The sequence below is a fragment of the Triturus cristatus genome, chromosome 7, assembly GCF_964204655.1.
Source record: "Triturus cristatus chromosome 7, aTriCri1.1, whole genome shotgun sequence".
NCBI lineage: Eukaryota > Metazoa > Chordata > Amphibia > Caudata > Salamandridae > Triturus > Triturus cristatus.
In genome coordinates this window covers 1,218,752,353-1,218,779,032 of record NC_140590.1, presented here as the reverse complement: position 1 = coordinate 1,218,779,032, position 26,680 = coordinate 1,218,752,353, and the positions used below count along the sequence as shown (strand labels likewise).

The 26,680-nt window shown below is 43.8% G+C and overlaps 1 long non-coding RNA gene across 1 annotated transcript in view; it reads right to left on the bottom strand.

Moving 5' to 3' along the window:
* Nucleotides 1-26,680, bottom strand: part of LOC146811656 (uncharacterized) — a 78,144-nt gene that overhangs the window by 30,643 nt on the left and 20,821 nt on the right. The window contains exon 2 of the long non-coding RNA XR_014966766.1: nucleotides 23,749-23,841. This is a non-coding gene — a long non-coding RNA (uncharacterized LOC146811656). The remainder of the gene's footprint in view (nucleotides 1-23,748; nucleotides 23,842-26,680) is intronic.

Sequence of the window (26,680 nt, the reverse complement as noted above, 5' to 3'; positions counted from 1 at the left end):
CCTTGCGCCACGATGTGCCACATTGTAAATGCGACGCATTCGTGGTGGCACAAGAAGAGAATTGCTTGTCGCATCTTTTCTGGCGCATCCCTGCTGATTTGCAGAGATGCGCCAGAACTTGTAAAGCTGCCCCTTTGTTGTGTAATTGATCACATTCACCGGCTGTTGGATGAGTTTGCGACTCTTCAGTAGTTTTGTCATAGCGGTAATGTACATGGGGATTTCGTTGGGTCATCTGTGTGACAAGTCCACTTTTATCCATGTTCGGGATAGACTGTTTCCTTCTGCCTAAACATTTGATACTATGTGTTCCGGCAATCCCTTCTTTGCTTAGTATTGCTCCCATCACTCTCTAGTCATTTTAAATATGGTAATTTCTTTAATGTCAAATACAAGGAGATGATGGCCGGAGCGCTGAAACGTTTCAGACACTCACCCCCAGTCACAGATCTGGGTTGAATCCATCATCATTCTTGAGCTCACTTCGCCACCTCTGTTCAGACCCAGCCATATGCAAATCAGTCTTGACCCTGTGCCTCATGGAAACAGTCCAGCCCGAACTGCCAAGCGAGGTTTTCCCTGAACCGGAAACAAGCATCCTGGGACTGGTTTCTGGGTAACACCCTTCACCAGCAAGACTAGCTTGAATCCAATGGCAAAGTGAGCAAGGGACCCACGTCTGGGCATACCCTGCCAACTTAGGGCAAACAAAGCAAACACAAGGCGATGATGAACAGAGTACTGAAACTTTTCAGACACTCACCCCCAGTCACAGATCGGAGTTGAATACCTCTTCATTCTTTAGCCCACTTCACAACCTCAGTTCAGACCCAACTATATGCAAATCAGTCTTTACCCTGTGCCTCATGGGAACAGTCCTACCCAAACTGCCAAGCGAGGTCTTCCCTGAACTGGAAACAAGCATCCTGGGACTGGTTTCTGGGTAACACCCTTCATCTGCCAGGCTAGCTTGAATCCAGTGCAAAGTGAGCAAGGGACCCACGTCTGGGCATACCCAGCCTACTTAGGGTAAACAAAGCAAACAAAGGGAGATGATGGACAGAGCGCTGAAACTTTTCAGACACTCACCCCGAGTCACAGATCTGGGTTGAATCCATCATCATTCTTTAGCCCACTTCGCCACCTCAGTTCAGACCCAGCCATATGCAAATCAGTCTTGACCCTGTGCCACAAGGAAACTGTCCAGCCCGAACTGCCAAGCCAGGTCTTCTCTGATTCAGAAACAAGCATCCTGGGACCGGTTTCTGGATAACACCCTTCATCAGCCAGGATAGCTTGAATCCAGTGGCAAAGTGAGCAAGGGACACATGTCTGGGCATACCCTGCCAACTTAGGGCGAACAAAGCAAAAACAAGGAGATGATAGACGTGGCGCTGAAACTCTTCAGACACATAACCCCAGTCACAGATCCTGGTTGAATCCATCATCATTATTTAGCTCACTACCCCACCTCAAATCAGACCCAGCCATATGCAAATACCTGTATACGCAGTTTAATTCCTGTGAAACTATTGTCGCACTTCTTTTCGGTGGAACATGCTCATAGTGTCCCCATGCGAAGACTCCATCCTGGCACTCCGCTCCATACGTTGATAGCACTCCTTATGCATTACCGAGACAGAGAGATTGTCTTGAATGAGGCATGTAAGCAGGACAACATGATAGTTGACAATGTCAGAGTAATGGTGTTTCCGGAGTAAACTCTAGCGGTTCAGTGGAAATGTTACACAAGCTGAGGGAACATACCATTCAATACGCACTTCTCTTCCCTGCCTGTCTCCGTGTCTAAATTGATGGCACAACATCATTTTTTGCTGACCAAAAGATGCTTGGTCCTGGATTTAAATCCATGGAAAATCTGTCTCTGGCCCCTTTTTGTCTCCTGGCAGGCAAACACTATCTGCAGGGAAGAATTGAAAAACGAATACTCCTTGTGTGCTTTGTTCCCCGATCCTGGAGGGAGTCATCTAAGAGTGCCATAAAGTACTGCAGATGGTTGGTAGACTTTTGTGGCTCAATACCACACTGCAGCACAAATGAAGGCGGCTCCAAATCCTCTGGTGACAATGACTCCCTTACATCTGACATTATTCCCCCAAGCCCTGATAGGATGCACACAGTGACTCCCCAGACTTCCAATGATATCCTTTAACAAGTTGTGTGACTATATGCATATTCATATTACCTGATCTCATCATCCCACTTGATTGTCATTTACAGTATATTTCCTGATTAAGTGTGGGAGGAGGGGTTTGGTATTATTGTACTTTTCACCCTTCATGTGGGCTTTGCATGTTGCCCCTGCCTCTTTTGGGTTCATTTGCTCCTGTGATATGGGGGGACTGGGTGGTTGTCGAGACCGATCTCTATTTTTCACTTAATATGGGACGAGTATGCTGTTCCTAATTTTGCTTCCCTGCTCACCCCTTCGACTAGCTCCTTTGTACCGGTCCTTTCACCTTACTTGGTTGGGCAGGTACCTGTTATACAAATGCTCTCAATGGTAATATCTGTTTATTGTTATTATGTTGAATTTTTGTGTCTTCATTGTTCTGACCTGCACTTGCTCTCACAACAATCTTTTGGGTGAACACACTTTATTAATCTGTTAATAATATTACATTTTTTAAACAGTCGCAGACCCCCTGAGCAGACTTCACGGACCCCCAGGAGTCCCAGGACAACAGGTTCAGAATCACTGCACTAGAAAGTATAGATTTACATGTTTCCACCCCCTGAATTGAGGAGGGTGAGGCTAATTTCTGAGGGCAAAGATGCTATTGGTAAGTTTTCACATGTAGATGGATGTCTCGGCCACTAGTGGAGCGATCTCCGTATGGTAAAGAACAGGGAAATTGAAAAAAGCTTACTAAACGTAAAGAAAATATATAAAAAAATATTTTTATGCTGCATATTAATATAAATCAATTATATATATTTATTTAAAAGTAGAACAAAATAAAAAATGTCACAGAACTGTTAACTTCATTTTGAAATACACGTTTAATTAATGTAAATATAAACTTAAAAATATTTCTAAAACGTTATTTTAAAAAACACACCTAAGGTAAAATGTTTATATTTATTTTTTACGTATTTAAAGTTACTAAATAGTATGCATTTTTTAATTATGTTTAAAAAAATTTAATTACATTTATTTTTAAATTAAAAACATTTAACATGAAATATTTTATAGCATGCTGTGGCTCTCCCTAAACCCCTCCTTACATGGCTCTAAACCCATACCTACTCCTTTCCTAAGTCCTCATATTTAGCAGTAAGCATTCTGCATTTTCCAGCTACTCCCCTTATCACACCCACATTTACTTCTAAAATGTAAGGGGGATATTCTCAAGAACGTGTGATAATCGTTGCAAAAGTACCTTAACGCAACTTTGCATATCGCAGTCTATCGAGGGCAAAACAACGCCGTGTTAACGGAGTATTCTCAACCCGGCAGCACCATGCGATAGTCCCACGATAACGCGTCAAATGACTGCGTTAAAATCAATGCGACGCCGCAAAAATGCAAAACATGAACGTGAAAAAAGTTGCTATGAGGCCAACTGCGATATAAAAAGCAGAGATAACCAGCCACAGGCCTGCAAATCCCACGCGTCATGCGGGAAAATGCACTATAAAAGCAGAACAAGAAAAACACACCAAAAAGAAAATAAACTGCGCAGCACCATGAGTGCCCAGGTCAACACTAAATCCACAAGCCCCACATACCACCAGTACGCAACCTCAGGGCTGGGGAAGGTCAAGGAGAAGAGGAATAGGAAGTCAGGGTACAGTCCGCATGACAACTGGATCGTCGTCACGGAGGTTACAGAACACTAATAACAACTGTCCGTCACCTCCACCGTGTCATTGGCAACACAGACGGAAAAATGGCATTCCATCGTCAAGGCAGTTGGAGTGCCGAGGAGGTCAAGATGCGCTGGCATGAACCATACCAAGCAGAAATCCGCTGCCAACAAGAAGGCAGCAGCGGCAACTGGAGGTGGGAGTCCTGCGCCACAGGAGGAGCTGTAGCAAATGGTGGCCACATTCATCAGTGTGGAGATGGTGCAAGGAGTCGGGAGTCCGGACACAGCTCGACATGACCTGTCACAACATCAACAGGGTGAGTAGCGACCAGGGACTAGGGGACAGGGGGAGACAGGCACTATGGCACACATGCACAATGATGTGTAGCACACCACACATCCACAATGACCCTGGATCATGTCCCTGTTCCCCGTGGCACACTGCAGCACACATACAAACAGCAAGTAGGCCCCCATCCACAATGTGGCCAAAGTGGTCCCACCCCACACATCACCAATTCCACAACACACACATGCACCCATGCGAAACACAGCAAAGATGCATATTCGTGAGCCACACTGACAATGCAAGTGACACTTCATGACGATCAGCATGGCTGGAGTACAATTACCATGACATTGTGCACGCCATGAGACTGAGGTGGCTGAGTGTGGACCACATCCGTAAAGGAGCAGGTCACACTCTGACACATCCACGTGCACAAACAACCACTTACGGCAACAATACATCTGCAGACAAACAATGCACAAGAGTACAAAACCGTCCGAGAGCACAAATGACCCAAGTCGTCAACATCACAGCACCTTAAAAGCACAAAAGTCAAAGGCACACCGCCTCCAAGGGATAAGGGGCAGCAAAATAACAGCTGCAGGAGCAACTCTCCCACAATGCAGCACACACACATAGCTATAACAGCACATCCACATTGACGACAATGTGGTGCACAGTGCAACACTTACACTGCAGAACAGAGGACACAACTGGGTCTGCTTGTGCATAGAAACTGGTCAATCACATCTGGCATAGCAGGAAACTGTGAGATGAGAGTGTACATGTATGAAATAGTCAGCTCCTCCCAAACAGTCACAATGTACATTGTCATTCAGTCTGCATGTAAACTTGAACAATGCGTCAACATACATGGAGCACACTGTCAACCAGCATCTCCCCTTCACATTGCAGAGCGACAATAAACACCTCCAGTAGAGCAGACCAGACAACTCTACAGTGATGCTGAAGAGGACCTCCACACTTTTGACACCGACGCCCTACAACAGTTCATGGACATCTCAGGCAATCGACATCCATGAGCAGGGCAGCCCAGCTGCATCGAGGATACCCCACCCACTGCACAGACCACATAGCTGGACGCAGCCACCACCGCGGCTGGCTCCCAGCAGCCCACCGAAGCACACATCGCATTCCAAGGCCAGGTGTCAGACTGCCAGAAGGGGGTGGCCGAACAGGTGGGGGTGGGGTTTGACCTCCTGGAAGCTGAACTAGACCACATATGTGGGTGTCTCAGTCCCATCAGGGGCCACTTACACTCCCAAACGGAGACACACACTGCGACAGAGACACATGCCTTTGCACATTTCCAGTACTGAACCACGCCCAGAGCCATGGGATAACCATCCACACCCCCACGCTGGACCTGCGTATGCCGGCCCAGGTCACTTCTCTTACGTATTGAGTGGATGACGAAAAAGCTACATGTGCAAGGTCTAACCCGCTGCCTGTGTTGTACACAGCACAATGTAATGTTGTAGGGCCCGGGGGCCCTAATGCATACATAATGAGCACATGGACACACTCAGTTCATTGAACTGGCTAGGGGCACGTGCACTTGACACCTTTATTGCCAGGGTCACATGTACAGTGACGCCTGTGCTGGATGTGTGTGGGGGGAGTGTAAGCCAGCCCTCATGGAGTCGTTGGTGCTGGCAACAACTTGAACAGTGATCACAATTAAAGCGGAAACCGAAAACATCAGCTTAAGAGAAACAACTGTGAAGCATCATGGTGGTTGCCGGAGAAAGTACAGTGTTCACCCAATATGCAACCAGATTAGTCCCTGAGTTTTGGTGCACTGAGTTAGTGGCACCTGAAGAGCTGGGCAGGGTATGAAGCTGATGATGGCACCCACGACAGGTGTGAGCAACTCTGATAGTCTGGCAGTAAGACACTTCCGACTCTTGCACCTGTCGTTTGGAGTTGGTCCTGGCGGTGGTGGTGTGTGCATCCTGCGGTGATGCGACGTCCGGGCAGGTAAGGACTCGATTTGATGAGTGAGCCCAGGTGGACCGCAGTTAAGGCTGGAGGCAGCGGACAGCGCAGGGCCACAGACACATGGCCTTGATGACCCCCAGGCCATCGACCCAGAGGCCATCCAATATTCTATCAGACAGGGTCCATGACTTGAGCTGCACAGAGTTAGTGGCCCCGGATGCACTAAGGCTGGCACAGGCACACCGCCACGGGACGGTGACTTGCGGTGCACTGAGGTAGGGCCACACGAGCTGAGCGGGTCCTCGTAGATGTCGAAGGTGAATGTAACGGAGGGTTGCGGGGGACAGTGGAAGGTGTCCTCCAGGGCATGATGCAGAGGGCTGAAACAGGCCGGAAGTGGTAAATGGAGGAGTGGAATACTAAAGCCTCGTTTTTGCCACAAAGTCAGTATCACCGACATGATGATGAAGACAACCCCGGGTCCATAGACTCATTCGCCACCAAAGTTCAACCAGAAAGTGTCCATGGATGTCGGGGAACAGACTTAGTGGCACCGGAGCTGAAAGGGGCTGTAGTCTGCGATGAGGCCTGTACAATGATATAGAATTTGCCATAAATAAATCAAGACTCAGTTCCAAATGTGTGACCTACTTGACAGCAGTGTAGGCCGCTGGAGTACGTCAACGAGAAAAGAGTACTGCGGGCCTGTGTCGCAGAGGCTGTGATGGTCTAAGGAGGCTGCCAATGTCACAGGCCTCGGACTTGGAGCTTGCACCGGCACGTGGTGGTCTCTCTTTGACACACGCTGGTGTAGGCAGGTAAGCAGTAAGGCCTGGGTGCGCAGGGGTGGGCAAGACGGGTTCATGGACCAGTGTCCCGGGGTGCAGCAGGCACACAGGATCTCAGGCAACACCACTCACGGCGATGGTGACGGCGTTGGCCTCATGGCAGGGTGGGAGGTGCAGCCCTTGCAGACACGTTGGGCATTCCGGAAGAGAACCACACCCAGAGCTACATGCTTTTTATTCACACCCCTATGCTGGCCTGGCGTATGGCGGGTGAGCCCACTCTACGCATGCTTACAGGGGGGGACGTCACAAGCTACATTTCTGGGATCTTCCCCTCTGGCTGGGGTGACATGGTTGCGTCCACTGTCCACTCCACTCCACACACCAGCAGGGCATGTAGACATGGATATGTCTGTGGTATGCATACTGCAGTCTGTCCAGCACATCTCCGCCACACTTGGCATTGTGTACATTCTCATTCATGGGTCACTTGTCTCCTTTGCACATGCCTGGTTCCAACCTCTCCCCACATTCCGCTATTGTGTGGCTGTGGTGCCATGCCGTTGATGGCTCATGTACATGGCTAGCCCAGTCTGCCACAGTAAGTTGTGCTGTTGTGTCTGGTGGGTGGGCATGTTGTTTGGCATGTTGAATGTGAGTCTGTGACGTGTGCATTGCCAGAGTTGTAAGTTGCATGATTGTGGAGTTGGGGGGTGTGGTGTGTTCAGTTGGTACTTACCAATGAGCAGGGCATTTCCATAGGTGTCATCCTGGAAGCACCAGTTGATGATGGACTGTCGGAAGATGTATGAGTCATGCACACTGCCTGTGTAGTTGGTGACGACATTGGTGAAGATTCCCCGGTGGTCCACTGTTGCCTGCACATTGATGGAATGCATGTGCTTTCTGTTGCGGTAATTGTGTGCAGTGTCGGAAGGAGGCACAAGTAGGACTCGTGTGCAGTCGATTGCCCCAACACGTGCGGGAATACAGCTATGGTGTAGAAGGCTTGCTTGGTCTCCAGATGTTCCTGCGCATTGTGGGGGACGTATAGGTACTAGGATACCAAGCTGATGATGGCATCCAGGACAGGTGTGAGGAACTTGGATGGGGCTGAGTGTGAGACTCCTTCGACTCTGGCGGTTGTTGATTGGAAGGTACCAGAGGCCAACATGTGCAGCAAAGCCAGCAGCTTTGCCTGAGGTGGGATTTTGGTTGTCCGCTGTGTTGGTACCGTCAGCCTGTGGGCATTGATGGTCGGAATGCGGAGGATGGTTGTCCTTTTGAGCCTGTAGTGGACAATGACATTGTCTTGTGTTCAGTTAGTGAGGCTGGTGCGTTTCCTGAAGGTCCGCTGTCTTTGTCTGCACTGCCTCTGTGTTGGTCCAGAGGGGGTGCGGGGGGGTCCGGGGGTTGACGGTCCTGGGGGTGGTGGCAGTGGGTGTTGTGGCCCTCTTGTGTGTCCATGCTGCATGATCGTTGGCTCCATGGCATCTGTTGGTCTTCGGGGGTGGCTGTGGGCTGGGCTCCCTTTTCTGGTGCAGGTTGTCATCCGACTTTGCACCACGTCTGAACAGGTGTTAGTTCCCTGCTGCTAACGGCCCTTATCACCTGTTTTGTGGTCTTATCGCTGATCTGGTTGGTTGTTGAGAATGTTGAGGTGTGGTGCCGTCGCGGCGTTCTGCACGGGAACGCCTACTTTGCATCTCATTAGCGATAGTTGCTGGGGTCATCTGTGGCGATGATTTTTGCTGCTGCTATCGCAGGTAAACTGGTGATATGGGCTGTTAGCACCAGCTTGTGAATGGGGCGATAAATTTATCGCGACTTTGGCTGCGATAAAGTGCCAATAACTCGGCGATAGATCCTTGAGAATATGCCCCTAAGTTTTTGTGTGCAGGGATCTCTGTATTTGGGGTTTCAATCTCTAACAGAAAATATATGAGAGGCAGAGACCACACACATAGGTTAGGGAACGGCATTTTGTTGTACGTGAGTAGTACTACTGTAATAATTCTAAACATGCTACAAATGCAGTTTGTGAATAGATCCCAATCTTTATATGTCACCATTTATTTTTAAGTGTATTGTGATCCTGAATTCTGTTTCAAATGAGATTGATACTCTAGCAGTGAGGTATCCTAAAACATATGCATTGATTACTGGTGATTTTAATGGATACATGCTTTATGAACCAGCTATATGGGCTTATTGCGACTCAACAGATTATCAATATGATTCCACCTTTTTTTCGTCAAAATCATAGTAAGAGGGCTTTTGATAAATGTATCTGCGTGTTTTCATATGAATTGGTTTTGCGATCATTAAATTCAAATCTGACCATTGAGTGCATTATGCACATTTTCCTTTGGTTCAAGTATAGTAGTTCACTATTAACTTAAACATTACTGATTTTTGTTAATGTGAAGATTTTGAAATAGTACAGCAAGCTGCAATTAAATATTGCCCTGAAAATATCAAAAGAACTAGGGAACACAAATTATTTCAGAATATATGTCATTCCATGCTTGCCACAATTATAGTAATTAATGATAAAAGAATATGGTGGAATACTTATTTGGTAAAACAATTCGATCATCTGTTGCCTCAAATGTTGAACAAGACACATAATATATTGTAGTCACTTGCATATAAAATCTTGCTACAACTTTCGGAGCACTATATGTCAGTATTAAGTCATCTGGTTTCTCACCTTAGTATAATTAAACTTCATAAACAATGTAATTTCATGATTCCTAAAAAGAAAAGTTTGTCTAGAAGATTACTTCTAAAATTTAAAAACTACAAGACATAAATTTGCACGATCTATCAATAAAGCAGTTGAAAGTAGAATGTAAAAACCCTATTTTAATTTGAAACAAGCAAGATCAAATCTGGTGTGATCTAATTGATTCCAAATCATCTAAGGATAGCCACATATTCTGGAATCTGGTTGGATATCTAGCTAACAGTTACAAAAATTCTGGAAATTGATATTTTCTTATAAACCATGGTATTTGCTCATTAAAGATCTATATGCTACTGGTCATGGTTCATCATTTAAATTTGATGAGCCCATCGTTATTAAAATTTCCATAGACAACGTTTTCACGTTTTCACATTAATCAAAAGCTACTCCTCTTCATAAGCTCTTGGGCCTAATGGTATTCCTGTATCTGTCCTAAAAGCATATCTCCATGAATGGAGTTTAACATTGAACTTATTGTATACAGAAAAATTGCAACAGGGATAATTTCCCACTTTAACAAACTATGCACAAATTAATTTCATTGTCTGATCCAAGAAACTATCATTGACTGCATTCTTGGATTCTGGAGCAAGTCGTTTGCCAATATACTGTTGCATAAAAAGGGCATTTCTACAAATGACCACATTTTGCATGGTATTTCTCAAGATTTTTGCCTTCACTACCTTATGTTTTTTGCTGAACTCCTTTTGTTGGCATTCGGATTCTGTTCAGTTTACTCTTGCTATGGAATAGTAAAGTGCTTGTTCTGTCTCTTCCAAACATAGTAAGATTGGTCTGCACTCAATTGGCACAATTATTTCCCTATAAGTCCCTTGTAATTGGTACTACATGTACGTATGGCTTGTGAATGAAATGCTCCAAGTGGGTTGCATTGTGGCACCCACTGAAGTAGCACTGTAGAACATTGTTCATGCCTGCTACTACAGCATGTGGTGCAGTTATACAACTGCCATTTCAACCTGACATGATAAATAATATGCCACGCCTAAAATTTCCTTTTTAATACTTATATGTCACCCATGAGGTAGGCCACAGTAGCTATGAGTGCAGGGTGTATAGTAAATAAAAAGTAGGATAGGTACTCTATAGTTTTACATGTCATGGCAGTGAAAAACTCCCAAACTCATTTTTCACTGTAGCAAGGCTAGCACTCCCAGAGATTACACTGGGTTGCCTTATTACACTTAATAAGTGATAACGCTGGAAGCAGATTTCTCTGTCTGCTTCCATGCAGTTTGGGATCAGATAGAGAAATGTGTCTTCCACTCATTTGACTTGTAATTTAAAATTCTCTTTAATGGTAAATTCAAATTTTAAGTGGTCATGCTGAAAATGCCACTGTTAGAAATTGGGTTTCAGGTTGGCAGAGGTATGCACCCTTTCCAAGCAGGAACCACAATCCTAGTCAGGTTAAGTCACAACACACCCTAAATTATCCTGTGGTCACCCTCTGGTAGCTTGGAACAGGGCAGTGAGGTAAGAGTCAATGTGTAAATTATGTGTGCAACATGTCAAACAGTAACACAGTGAAAACACCACAAAAAGAATCCACATCAGGTTAGAAACATAAAGCGTCATTTAATAACTAAAACAAGACCAAACTGCAAAAATCCAACAAGTAGAAGTCAAGATATAAATTTTCAAAGAATAAATGTAAAGTAGCGCTTGGATAGTTAAGCAGTTAATTGGAATATCTGGTTGCACCGGACCGATGCAAAGTCAAAAGTTCAAGCTGACTGCGATGGAGCGCAGGCTGGATTCAGGGATCCACTTAGACCTGCTGAACAACAGCAGCTTGATTCGGGCTTGCGTCGATGCGGAAGAAGATGCAAGGTGCAGCCAAAGCAATATGTCAGTGTTGAGCCATGCAATGGACGAGATGCGTTGAGATTCTACTCAAAATGGCGGCAATGCGTCAGGTCTGAGTGTGAGGCACTGGTTTCAAAGGCCATGCACGGGTACTTCTCCCGCAGCATGCAAAGAGTCGATTCCGAATGTGATGTGTTGGTTCTGATTGCGATGCACCGACTGCGTTCCAACCTTCAATGAGACTACGCCACCAACCCATGAAAAGGCGAAGATGAGCCGGTTCCAATGAGGATGCGTGGGTTCTGGTTGCACTAGCATCATAGGTCTCCATTCCATGGGTCCAGGGCTGGGGTGGCACCACTTGGCAGGCCAGACTCACAGCTTGTAAAATCCAGATGTAGATGCAGGTAGTTGAAGCCCTTGATATCCCTGAGACCTGGAACAGGAGGCAAGCCAGCAAGCCCTTGGAGTCACTCTGGGTTCAAGAGATGCAGATCCAGTTCTTCTCACTCAGGCAGTAGAACGGGAGGCAGCAGAGCAGCTCAGCAAGGCAAGAGCACAGCAAGTCAAGAGTCCAGAAAAGCAGCTGTCCAGCAGATTGGCAGTCTTTCCAGCAGCACAGCAGTTCTTCTTCCTCGCAGAGTGATCATAGGTCCCAAGTGTACTGAAGTCATGGTGTCAAAGGTCCAGTACTTCTATCCAGTTGTGCCTTTAAAGTGGATAAAGCTTTGAAGTGCACAGAGGTTCTCCCTTCATGCCCTGGCTCCAGACCCACTACAAGGGATATGCAGCCCTTAGTGGGTGGACAGGATGCAGCCTATTCAGGTGTGTCAGCTGCTCCATCCTATCCTGCTCAGAATGGGATATAGATGGCCCGTCAGTCACACCTAAGCTCCATTTGTGTTTGGCTGCCTAGAGGTAATGAACAAAGCCCAGCTGTCTCCCACCCAAACATCTATTCAGAAACAGCAGGTAAAGAATGGCTAAAGTTTGAAAGGCCATCTTTCTAAAAGTGGCATTTTCAGACTGCAACTAAAAATCCAACTTCGCTATTAGTTGTGATTTTAACTTGTGAGTCAAGAGACACCAAACTTGAACATTCTATCTCTTCACAGTTGAAAATTATACTGATAAGATGCAATAAGGTAACCCCAATGTTATCCTAAAGGAGAGAAGGGCCTTGCAGCAGTGAAAAAACAAATTGGACGTTTTTAACTACCAGGACATGCAAAACTTAAAAGTACATCCTGAATTTTCATTACATTACACCCTGCCCTGTGGGTCATACAGGGCCTACCTTAGGAGTGACATATATATATAAAAGGAAAGGTGTAGGCCTGGGAAGTGGTTTATCTTGTCGGGTCAAAGTGGCAGTGTAAAACTGCACATGCAGGCATGACTCATGGTTAGAGGACTACTTAAGTGTGTAGCACAATGAGTACTGCAGACCCACTAGTAGCATTTAATTTACAGACCCTGGGCACATGTAGTGCACATTACTAGGGGCTTATAAGTAAACTATATATGACAATTGGAGTTAAAAAAATATTACCATGTTTAGGGGAGAGAACACTAGTACTTTAGCACTGATCAGTAATGGTAAAGCGCACATAGTCCTAAAGCGAGCAAAAATAAGGTCAGACTTCCTGACTTCTGAATCTGCCTGTACAGTCACTTGCATATGCAACCAACACCTGGACCTGCCTGCCCTTTGTTACCCTAGACAGATTGGAGCCAAACTTAGGGAAGGGGTAGAACTGACCAGAACCATTTTAGGGTTAGGCAAAAGGGGTTACCCTCAACAGACAGGCTAAGACTGGGTATAAAGTAGCACCCTCAGGACCTCTCATTAGAACACTTCTGGACCAGTGGAGAATCAGAAGAAGGACTACTCTGCTGTCTGAAGCCTGAAGGAAGACTTGACCTGCTTGCCTTGAACCAGGGATCTTAGAAGTGTCTCCAAGGGTCAGCTGGCTGATCTTTCTTTTGAAGCTAAAGGGACACAACAAGCTTCCAGAGGCCTCTCCTGCAATTGACCAGTTGATCAGCACCAACTGGACCTGCCTGGGCCCTGCTGCTAACCTTTGCAGGAGTTAATCCTGACCACTCCAAGAGGTGCCACAACAGGCCCTGAACCCTTGGGTGGTTGCATCACTTTTGCACCACATAAAGTGGTACATGAGTGATGAAGGGCTCTGAATCAGATTTATGGAGGCATGTAAAGCCACCATGCGTGACTTTGAGTGACCTCATAAATCTTTTGTAAGGTGGCGCAGCTCAAATCATTGCGTCACTTTACTCTGTGCTTGGGAGGCGCTCCTTGGGCATTGTGGTGGGTGTTTCCACTCAACACCCATGAATTTTGACACTGCCCCAGTTTTACAAACTGATGTAAACCTCAGGAATCCTTATGCCTCCCATGGTAAAGCGCAACAAGGAGAAATAATTTTATTTCTCCTATTTTGTTTCCTCTTTCTATGTGTGCTGCTTTGTGCAGCACACATAGAAAGAGGAAAACACCTCTTAGGATTGTTTCTGTGCAGGAAGGTTCCCCTTCCTGCACAAAAACAATCCTGCATGCAACACAGGCACACTTGCACCATGGTGCAAGGGTGCTTATGTTGCCTCTACCCTGCTGAAACAGTGCCAGCACTGGTAGACGTGACAGATATACACCATATTGCAGAAATACGGTGCATTCTTCCCCTTTCACTTTGGTGTAGGGCAGTGCAGCAAGGTCACTAGCTGCACTGCCCTATGCCACAATCCAGTACATGAGGGCCTTAGGGGGTTACTTAAGAGATTCTTGCATCACTCATGCACCACGTAAAATGCCATACATGCATGACGCAGGGCTCTGAATCAGATTTATAAAGCCACGCCAAGCCACCCTGGGTGACTTCTTTGAGTGGCCCAATAAATCATGAGTATGGCAACGCAGGGAAATTGCTGCATCACCTTACTCTGCACTCGGGAGGCATTCCATGGGCATTGCGGTGAGTGTTTCCATGCAACAATCATGGATTTTGACACTCCTGAGGTGAGGCATAACAAGGAGAAATGTCTTTATTTCTACTTGTTTTTTCCTCTTTCTATGCATGCTGCACCTCTTAGAATAGAATTGTTTCTGTGCAGGAAGGTGCCATTTCCTGCATAAAAACAATCCTGCATGCAATGGAGGCACCCATGCACCATGGTGCGAGGGTGCCTACGTTGGCGCCTGGCTGACGAAACAGCGCCAGCACTAGGAGAAAGGACAGGAATGCACAATATTGCATTCCTGCCCTACGCCAACATCCTGTAAATGAGGTCCTTGAAGTGTACTCCTCCTACCTCACAACTGCAAAAACTGGACTCCACCTTGGTTCTTTGCATTGAAAAAGAACCATCCCCTGTCTCCTCATGAACAGAAGCAGATTTTAATGTGGGACCGACATACGATGGCCAACAGCCTCCAGAATTCACTCACACTGTGCTCTTTGCATCACTAATGACCGCCCACGTTTCCCACCAATCTGAAGCTCTGACTGGCAACCAGCTGTTTGTACCAACAGTGATCTCCTCCCAGTCAAACATCGAGTGGCAACCAACTTTGTGCCAACAACAATATCCTTGCTCTTACCCGCCATTGCAAAGCTCTCGCTGAGTCTCCTCACGTGGAACTGGACTAAGTAGAAGGTAAACTTTCCACTGGGGTAAATCTAGACTTTGTATCAGACCCATGCTCTATTGCTCTCGCCCTGAACTTTTGACTTGGACCTGGACTAGTCTGACCAGATAACCTTGAATGGCACTTTTTACTTCTTGATGCTATTTTTACCTAAAAAGTTAACATTTACAGATATGGTTCTACTTATTGGATTTTTGCCCTTTGGTGTCATTGTATTTATTAAAATGCGCTCTTTTCTTCTAAATTGGTTTGGAATTGTTCATGTGTTTTCAATGTATTTGCTGTTTGAGTGCTGCATACATAGTTTACAAATTTCCTCTAATTTAAGCCTGGCTACTTTTGTGACAATTTACCAGAGGGTTAAGCAGAGGTTCATTTAGCAACTTTTGTAGTTCACCCTGACAAGGACTGTGTTTATTATTTGAGTGGGGCTCTCACCCCTTCCCACTAACAACACAGTTACTTACAGGCATTACACTAGAAACTATTACAAATGTTCTAAATGGGCTTCAGGTTTAATTGGTCCACAATAGATTAGCGCCCTGACTACAATGGCAAGAAAAGCACTGGATAGAAGTGGCCACAAGCTTTGTGCTTGTAATAATAGCTATTCCACAGCTTTTGATAAGGTTGACAGGAACCGCTACTGGCCAAATTGTACTCATAGGGGAACTGACCATATTTTGCTTCAATTTTAATTACAATTTCACGCTGATACTTGGGTGCAAGTGAAATTATCAAATGGAATTGACCTAAAACATCAAATGAACTGAAACAGATACATATGATATATATCTTGGCCTTGTTTTTATGTTTGTTGTATATGGCAAATTTGCTGGATTATTTGGATAATCTTGCTCCAGAGCTTGGTGGGGTGAGGATCCCAGACCTGGCACGTTCTGAGCACCTGAATATTTAGTCAAATGCCCAAATTTTCCTTTAAAACAACTAAAGTATTCCTAATGTTCTTCAGATCAAATTACCTAAAAGAAAATATGACCTTTGGATCTCTTAAACCCGCATACAAATAGTTAATAAACTCTTCTCCTACTGAGTATGTCATCACCTATTAATATCTAGGCAGTATAAAAAAATCACAAAATGTGTTGGAATTCCAATGTCTCTAAATTAAATAGTAAATGTAATTGCATTTATATAGCCCTTACTACCCCTGAGGAGGTGTAAAAGCTTTTTTTCGGTGAGTAGCATGCTACTCCGGAACCCATAAAGGGTTAGTGGTGAATTAGTTTAGAGAAATATGGAAGTAATTTTAGTGGTGGATATGTTAGTCAGTTATTTGGATTGTAAAGTATAGTGCAGCGATAGAAGAGGGAAAAATGTTTGCATTTATATAGCGCTTGCTAACCCTGATGAGATGTTGAAGCTCTTTTTCAGCGAGTAGCCTGTGCTCCAGAACCCATAAAGGATTAGTGGTGAATTAGTATGGTGAAATATGAAGGTCATTTGAGTGGTGGATATGTTAGTATGTTATTTGGATTGAGAAGTATAGTGAAGGGATGGAAGAGGGAAAAAAGTTTTGCATATATATAGCACTTGCTACCACTGATGAGTTGTTGAAATATTTTTTGAGCTAGGGGCACACTACTCCGGAACCCATAAAGATTAGTGGTGAATTAATATAGTGAAATATGAAAGTAATTTGAGTGGTAGATATATTAGTCAGTTATTTGGATTGAGAAGGATAGTGGACGGATAGAAGAGGGAAAAGGGTTTGCATTTATATAGCGCTTGCTACCCCTGATGAGGTGTTGAAGCGCGCTTTTTCGTCGAGTAGCACACTACTCCGGTACCCATAAAGGATTAGTGGTGAATTCATATAGTGAAATATGAAAGTAATTTTAGTGGTGGATATATTAGTCCGTTATTTGGATTGAGAGGGATAGTGGTGGGATAGAAGAGGGTAAAAGGTTTGCATTTATGTAGCACTTCCTATCTTTGATGGGGTGTTAAAGCTATTTTTCGTTGAGTAGCACGCTATTCCGGAACCCATAAAGGATTAGTGGTGAATTCGTATAGTGAAATATGAAAGTAATTTTAGTGGTGGATATGTTAGTCAGTTATTTGGATTGAGAGGGATAGTGGTGGGATAGAAGAGGGTAAAAGGTTTGCATTTATGTAGCACTTGCTACCATGATTAGGTGTTAAAGCGCTTTTTCAGGGAGTAGCACAATACTCTGGAAGCCATAAAGGATTAGTGGTGAATTAGTAAAGTGAAATATGACTGTAATTTGCGTGGTGGATATGTTAGTCAGATATTTGGACTGGGAAGGATAGTGGAGGGATAGAAGAGGGAAAAAGGTTTGCATATATATAGTGCGTCTTACCTCTGATGAGGTGTTAAAGCTATTTTTCTGTGAGTAGCACGCTATTCCGGAACCCATAAAGGATTAGCGGAGAATTAGTATAGTGAAATATGAAAGTAATTTGAGTGGTGGATATGTTAGTCAGTTATTTGGATCGAGAAGGAAGAGAAGGGACTAGAAATATATTGACTCATTTATGAATAGTATGTCAGGTTTTGTGTTAGTAAAAAGGTCGTAAATTTGACCTTTGTTTTTAGTGAGTGATCAAGAATTTATTAATAGACAGTTAAGAGAATGTGCTTTGGTGATAGTGTGACTTTGTTTTGTAGAAAAGTGAGCAGTATTTTGTGGTCTTATAGCAGGTTTGTCCTTAGTGTTGGTATTAGCTGTATGAAGATAGCAGTTGTTTAGCTGTTCTGTATCGTGTACCTCATCCAGCAGGCTTAGGAGGCATTTTGATTTTTCTGCATGCGTAGGTGGTGGTTGAGAGTGAGTTGGTGCACTGTGTTGTTATTGTAGTGTAACCTTGTTGTGCGGCAGGCATGGAGAAGTTGTGAGGTGTGGCATGTTGCTTATTTTGCTTGCATCTGTTTAGGGCGGAAGGTGTATGAGTTAGGGGTGGTGGTGCAGCATGGGCGGTCATGTAGTAAGGTTCAAAATTGTCCAATGGATGAGAAGCAGTTAAAGAGAATTGCTGTGTTGCTGTATATGTGTTAGGTGTGGGGGAAGAGAGAAAGCTTGGCATTGGAGTGTGTTCATTTGTGCAGTCTGAAAGGTGCGTGTATGTTTGTAGTTTGTGATGGAAAGTTTTATGAGATGTTGCACGTGATATATTTTGTTGCGCTGGTATGTGTGTTATGTTTTGTTTTTGAGGAGTAAAGGGGTGGTGCTGTGTTTGTGAGTAGAGTGTATGTTGTGTGTTAGAGGGGATGAAGTAGAGTCAAGAGTATTTGTCTTAGACTTGATTGCTGCAAGAGGTAATATGTGTGGTGCAATGGAGTGTAAGTGTTATGTGGTTGTGTTATTGTAGAAAGAAATTGAGGGTGTTGGTTGGAGAAAATATGGAAGGCTCAGTATAGGCTTGCTAGTGACAAAAAGGGGTCTGTTAGTAGTAATTTGAGCAGGCATGTGTGTCTGGATGGGATATAGTTAAGTATGGTATGGATTTGGGTTGTGTTAGTGATGAGTAGATTGGTTAGTTGGATAGAGTTGTGTACTGTTTGTAGGTGATGGTGCAAATGTATGGTTGTTGGGATATAAGGGTGCATAGGTTTGATTTACTGAGTTTTGAAGTGGGGAATGGGACATTGAACTTTGTATTGGGTTAATTTATAGTGAATGAGTAGAATACATGTTCTGTGAATGTGTTACTGGATGGGCTAGGGTGGGTGCTGGTACATATGAAATTCCCCAGCTTTTCTGGTCCCCAATCCCTACCAATCTCAAACATGCTAAAAGAGGCAATTGCCCTTGTCCTCTCTGCCTTAGCTGAGACACCCTGAGCCCTAGCCTTAAATAGCCCTACTAATCAGGTGACTCCCCTTCGGGCAATTAAAAACCTAGCCCTAACCCTAACCCGTCACAACACTAGCCCTAAGCCCTAGATCCAATAGGACACCAGCCTCTTATAGCCAATCACAGCGCTAGTGCCAGCAGCCTTTCAGGTACCAAACCCTAAGCCCTATGTCCAATAGAAAGCCTAGCCCCAACCCTAGTCCCAACCCTGGTCCCAGCAGCCAATCATATAGCAAACCCTAAGCCCTATGTCCAATATGAAGCCTAGCTCCCGGAACCAGTATGAAACCCTAAACCTATCCACCAGTTAGATCACTAACCCTAAGCCCTACATCAATGGAATCACTGGTGCAAGGAACCAGTCAGCACCCTCAAATATTCAACCAATGAGAACACTAATCCTAATCCAATAAAAACAGCAGATACAACCACCAATCAGTGCACACATGTAGCATCCCATAGCAGCCTATATAAGGTCCTTGCGACCTCAGGCAATATGTGCTGGCCAGGGGGCTGGAAGCTGCTCCTCAATTCAGAATCTCCTAGGGGACAGAGAGGCTCAATCCACACTCTGGAGTTCTGCAGATAAGGTCCCAACAACCTTTGCGTTCTAACAATACTGCTTTCCAAAACTGTACTCACCCTCCTAGCCAAAAACAAGTGTATAATCCCTAAAAAACATAGCTTAAACAGCTAATAGCCGATTACTGCTATCTCAGAGCACCCTCTGGTCAGACTCAGATGTATAATATCTCTGTTGATAAGTGGAGAAGGCGGGGGGGTTTAATCTGGTTTCACCCACTTGCTAAGACAAAATGGGACCTGGGGGGATTGTTTAACACACAGGTCTGAGAACAGATCAAGGGAGAAACTAGGAGGGAATATCAGGTCGTCTTGGGAAATTTAAAACTACAACAGATTTAGGACTACAAAACCGTAATGCAATGAGTAAAATAAAACAGTCACTGCAAGTAAAAACTTTAAATTTCTAAACAAAACAAGTGAAAAATGATGCAATCATGGGCAGGTAAAAACTTCAAATTTAAACTGTAACAACCTAAAGCAAAACAGGTGAAAATTATGCAATGACAGGTAGAGGAAAACAGTTTTTTACATTTCAGGAAAGAGACAGCACAATTCTGCCTTCATACCACCTCCTGGTCCTTGGTTCACTGCTATCTTGGGCATATGGAAACTGCAGTTCACAAAATGGAGCTGAATGTTTTGGGGTTCTCCCATCAAATACTTAAGGGGCCTGGGCAGGTGTGAGAATAGGGCTCAGGGTTGCTTGGGAGCAAGGGAGCCAATCTTCAAGCTTAGGCTGCTGGCTAGGGGCCTGGCAGCTGCTCACCAATTCAGAATCCCCTAGGAGACAGAAAGGCTCAATCCATAACTCTGGAGTTCTGCAGGTAAAGGCTTAAAAAGCGTTGTCCTCTAACAATACTGTTTTCCATAACTTTACTCACTCTCCTAGCCAAAAAATGTGTGCACAATCCTTCAGAAGCAGATCTTAAATAGCTAACAGCAGATTACTGCTGACTCAGAGCAAACTGTGTTCAGTCTCTGATGTATATTATCTCTGTTGCTAAGGGGTTTTAACCTTGTTTCACTTACTTGCTAAGACAAAATGGGAGCTTGGTGGGAATTGCTTGACAAACAGTTCTGAGCACAGATCAAGTGAGAAACTAGGAGGGAAAATCAGGTAGTCACAGGCAATTTGAAAATACAACAGATTTTGAACTGCAAAACACACAAAGCAACAGGTAAAATGAAACAGTCACGGGCAAGTAAACACTTCACAATTTCAAATAAAACAGGTAAAATTTGATGAAATCACAAGCAGATAAAAACTTCAATTTCTAACTGTAACAACCACAAGCAAAACAGGTGAAAATGATGCAATCACTGGTAGAGGAAAATCGTTTTTTAAATTTCAGGAAAGAGACTGCACAATTTCATACCACCTCCTGGTCCTTGGTTCACTACAATCTTAGGCACAGACAAACTGCAGCTCACAAAATGGAGGTGAATGTTTTGGGTTTCACCCAACAAACCCTTTTAGGGACTTGGGCAGGTGTTAGAGGAGGGCTCAGGGTTGCTTTGGAGCTAGGGAGCCAATCAGCAAGCTTAGGCTACTTGGCAGGGGGATGGAAGGTGCTCCTCAATTCAGAATCTCTTAGGAGACAAACAGGCTCAATCCACACTCTAGAGTTCTGCAGTTAAGTGCCTAACAAACTTTGCCCTCTAACAATACTGTTTTTCCCAAAAAAGTAGATGTTTGTGTGTCAGTGTTGCTATTACAACTGTATTAAATAAATATGGAGGATTGGCAACTGGTCCTACCAAGGTGGCTTCCCATTTTTAATTAGTTCCGATTTAGTTGTATTGCTTTCAATTGTTCTCAGTCAAAATAATTTTATGTGTGTTTTGTATTTGTTAGACACATTTTAAATTAAATGTTTCTGCTGTCATTGAAATCTCAATTTTGCCATTGGATAACTTACTTTTTTTTACCTGTCCTTCACGCGCAGGTGAATCCTGGGAAGAAAAGTTACTCGATGTAAGGGCCATTCGTTTTTTGTTGTTCAGAAACAAACTACCCGTTTGAGAGTTTGTTTCTGTAAAACAAAAAGGTTTGGTCAAGGTTGTAAGAAACTTGACCGACATGCCCCAAAACTTTGTCTGCCGTTCACAGGAGCTACCATGGTGGTGGCTCCTCTTAAGGCATGGAAATCCCCACAGGGCCAACTGTGACCTCCAAATATGGTGGGCAGGCGACCGGTGAGTGTAACGGGGGTACTACTGACCACCACCAAACTGATAGTCAGAAGCCTGAATGCCATATCTTAAATGATGCCCAGGGCTTTTATTCATCCCAATCTTACAGTTTAAAGGAGATTGGATTAAGCTAGAGAAGACTCAGAGATTTTGTTGTCTCTGTTTTAAGGCTGGTAAAACAGTGGAGCACATACTTTGTCTATATGCAGAGCTGCTAGATCTTTTTGTGACTACTTTTTTGGGAAGGTGTTTGTAGAACAATATGAGAAATCATGTTGCTCTTTATTTAAAAGTGAATCATGTATATTTAATGAATGTATTCTAAAGTTCTTTAGATTAGCTTTAATTCACTTACAATTTACTAACAAATCACTGTGAATGTATATGTTTATGGTGAATTGTTCTGTTGGTGTGGTTTTATTGTGGACATGTATGATGTGATCACTGAAGCTGTGACCATAAACATTTGTAATTATGGATATAATATTTATTGTGATTTATTTATTAATTTTTAGAATAATCTTTACATATTGCATTCTTCAGCCGTTACTTGTTTGGCAAATTCCATCACAGTTTGTATTAGCTCACAGTAGTGTTTTGCAGTGTGTGCAATGGTGACTTTACATTGATAAGTCGAAATAGCTTGTTTTATTTGTGACTATCTCCAGTCAGAGCGAGGGGTGGCAGGTTGCAGAGAAAAATGCCTTGCTGAACGTACTCCAACTAGCCCCGGAGTTCAACACTCTGCTGTTTTTGTCAGAGTGTGGAACAAGTACTTCACCTTGGTGCACTCATTCTGGATCATGCTACTGTCAGAGCCACTGCAGAACGTGAGAACATCTGCATACCATCTTGTGAGGGACATACACAAAAAGTGTTTTTATTTACTCTAGAGTATCTCAAGCAACTGTGCTTTCTTCTCCATTTTGACTCAATATGAAGAGGAAGGAATCGCAGGGCCTGCTGGATGTCGACTAGTAGATGAAGGACTGCATGAGATGACGATGTCAAGACGTGGGTCCTGTGCTCGCTGTCCCACTGGATTCAAGCTAGTCTGTCATTTGAGGGGGTGATACCCCAAAACCGATCCCAGGATGCTTGTTTTTCGGTCCAGGGAGGACCTGGCCTGGCAGTTGAGGCTGGACTGAACTATTCCCATGGTGAGCAGGGTCAAGAATGATTTGCATATGGCTGGGTACAAACTGGGGTGGCGTGACGAGCAAAGGAATGATGGATTAAACCCAGATCTGTGACTGGGGAGGAATGCTTGACCTTATTCAGCATTTCCCCCATCATCTTTTTGTGTTGCTAGATAGGTGATGTAACCATCTCATCCTGTGTAATCACCACAGATTGGAGATACTGTTGGGCACATGTCCTCCACCTTAAATGGGTTAAAAGATGAATGATGCCCTTGTTTTTAAATCCCCCTAAGAATATCTCTTGAAAATTAGAAAGGGGTTTGCATTTGATTCTTTGGCAAATTCCTTTGTGGACATTATTAGCATACTCTATATCTGCTAGAAAGCCTCCTGTACAAGTTTTTCTTAAATGTGTTTAAAAAGTCATGCACACATGACAGACCCTTTGGTTCAAGTTCCTATTACAGTAATGGACCCTGGTTATGTACAGCTCTTTTGATAGAGGCATTGTGCAGTGATGAGCTATAATTCATATCGGGAATCCCTCTTGCTTCTCAAACAGGATGATGGACCAACTCATTCCCACACCTTCTTCAACCCTATCATTTGAGCTCCTTATGTCTAAAATACTGTTGCATATATGTTTGTGAAATGATGTCTAAGCATTGAATTAATCTGGGTGTGGACTTTCGAAATTCTTTTGACCGGCCTAGTATTTTCAATGGCAATCCAACAGACCAGTACAATTTCCAAATGACCCATTGAATTCGTACAGCTGGAATTACCCAAACATTATCATAAACACACATTTTACGACTGATAGAAAAAAACTGTCCTTGAAAACACAAAAGTTTTGGATCAAACTTACATGAGCACACATAGACTCCAAGGAACAGAAGAAGAATAACAGGCTTCATTGTTGTGTTGTGGGTGGTTAATCAAGTTCTGCACCACTGAAACCCTGAAAATAGAGGAACACACATTTTGATACTTAATGTGTGAACTTCTTGGCAACAATTGATAGTAAGAAAGCTAGCAGGGCCAGATTAATTTGAATGGTTCGGTATTTTAAGAACATCAAGGCTGGAGTCTACTGTCTATTCTTTCTGACTCTTTTATCTGCGTTTCTTAATTTTAACCTCTTGCCACAAAGGGAAAACCCAGTTATTCACTTCCTTTACAACTCCATTCACATGCTTATTTTTGTAATGTTGAGTAGAGCATTCCATGTTGATGTTGTACAATTATTTTTTAGGTCTCCCAGTGCCAGTGTACCTGATCTTTCATCAGAAGAATGACAGTCCCTTATTTTTGTGCTTGTGAAGTTGAGGAAAATGGTTAAAATTGGGGATTCACCAGAATGGGGTAAATGATGCTTTGAAAGGCCTGTCAAAAAAAAGGGGGGGGGAATAGAGGTTTAGAAGTTAGGTTCACCCTCCATCTTGTACATAGATCATAAACAACCTGAACGTTCAGGTAAAAAGAACCTAACCTGGGGGTGTCAGAAAAACAATTGGATTCCGAAAATCACCCAAAACAAGGAAGAAAGGGGCAAAACTTTTCCTTTCTTGAGTCCCCTCACTCACCAGGGTTTCCCCACGGTGACATGCTTCATCATTGGGGTCCTCTCAGTCCTCTACGGGCTGAGGCGTGCTGCAACTTGCGGATTACGTAGGAGCACTCAAAACAAATTATGTGTAGTGCAAGTGTAGTGATATGGAGTGGGACAAGATAAATTAAAATAATCAACTAGTGGGCCACATATATTTTATTCTTGCTCCGAGCTAATTGGTTAAAAACGGGGTGATATGCTAAAAGCACTAACTATAATGGATAGGTGTACTTAGCATATGGTGAACTAGTTTCGAGCTTCCCCAGCTCTTCTTCAGGACTACACTGGGACCAGCCCAGTGCAAAAACCACTCCTAGTAGACCTAATTTGGGTGAAACAAGTGAAAACGCTGCGACTAATAAGCATGCGTTACAAATAATACATACGTAAGTATACGTCTGGCAATGTATCTTAGGAAGCAACACTATGCCTCATGGTTAACGGTCCGTGAGGCTTGGGCTCTAGTAGGTGTAACAGAGTGTGGTTTTCAACGTACAAGTGTACGAGATCTCCACACCCCCTCCGTTGACCATGAGGCATAGTGTTGCTTCCTAAGATACATTGCCAGACGAATATGCACAATTCCAAGTCATCAGTTTTGAGTATATTTCCAAAACGAGCAAGGGCTGTAATCAAATTAAACGGTGCTACTGGTGAGATTGTGGCTCACAGGATGGATGTACTTTGAAATTCCATTAAGAATGAATTCACTGTACTTGGCACTCAGGGGAGCATTTTCTTCCATTTTCAAAAGTAGCAGTACTCTTCTTCACATTGCCTCACAGTAATGTTGATGAGCAACGAGAGATTACAAATATTTCATTCCAGTTTGTCTCCACATAGAACCCTGGGGCATATGTATCAAACGATTTTTTAATCGCAAATGCTGCGATTCGCAAAATAACAGCGTTTGCGATTAAAAAATCGGTAATCGGGATGTATGAGCCAAATCCCATCGCAAAATTAAGGAATTGCTAATTTAGCGATTTCTTAATTATGCGTAAGCATTTAAGAAATCGCAAATTGCGATTTCTTAAATGATATGTAAAAAGCACCCAAGTTGTGCGAATTATCCTTAAGAAATCGCAAATTACCACCAACTTCCAGTTGGTGGTAATTTGCGATTTCCTTTCAAAATGCACTTGTTTGAATTTTACAAAGTGCCACGTGGCGCTCATACATGCCCTTACGGCCCCTTCACATGCAGCACTTTGCGTTGAAAGGGCGTTCTATGGGTGTTGCTGTGGGTGTTCCCACACAACACCCATGGAACAAGACGCATCTCCAGATTTACGAGAAATCTCGAGGTGGCGAGATTTACGAGAAATCTAGAGGTGGCGTAGCGAGGCGCAACAAGGAGAAATGTTTTCATTTCTCCTTGGTTTTTTCTCTTTCAATGTGTGCTGCATTCTACACCACGCATTTAAAGAGGAAAATGCCTGTAGTGATTGTTTTTGTGCAGGAAGTTGCCCCTTCCAATACAAAAACAATCTCCCAACGACGCAGGCATCCTTGCACCATTGTGTAAGGGTGCCTGCGCCAGCGCATGGCCGTAGTTTGTGCGCCAGCACAGGGAAAAGCACAGAGATGCAACATATTCTTGTAAATATGTTGCATCCCTGTGCTTTGGAAGTGCCGCAGCGTGGCGCAGCCAAAGGGATTGTGGTGCCACGCTGTGGCACTTCCTTGTACATCTGGCCCCAGGTATTGATCTATTTAAATTAATCTTATTGTTTGTTTTTACTTGCAATAAACTATAATTTACAGTGTCACACATTTGAAAGTTGAATGCTACTCATACGATTCATACACTGAAAGCATGGAAACGTTACACATAAGCAATCTGAAAAAGCCACAGCTATGGCAAGGTCATGCATGTGGTTTCAGTGGTCTCCTTTTTTGTAGGTTCCCACACAATTCTGTGGTGCTCTGAAGATGAGAGCACATTCCTGTGAAAGATGTCTATCAATTAAATACACTGGGGCAGAAACTGCTAGAGAGCTTGACATCAACAGAGGCATTCTGGAGAGAGCAACCATCAGGCTCTAACCTTAAAAAAATGCAGTCCTCCAGTTTGAAATAATAATGAAATGCTTGATGTTCCACCGAAATTCCAATACTTAATGCTAAATGTAGGAGATGCAGAGCCATATATTGAAAGAAGTACGGTTGGACCCCTTTGCCTAGG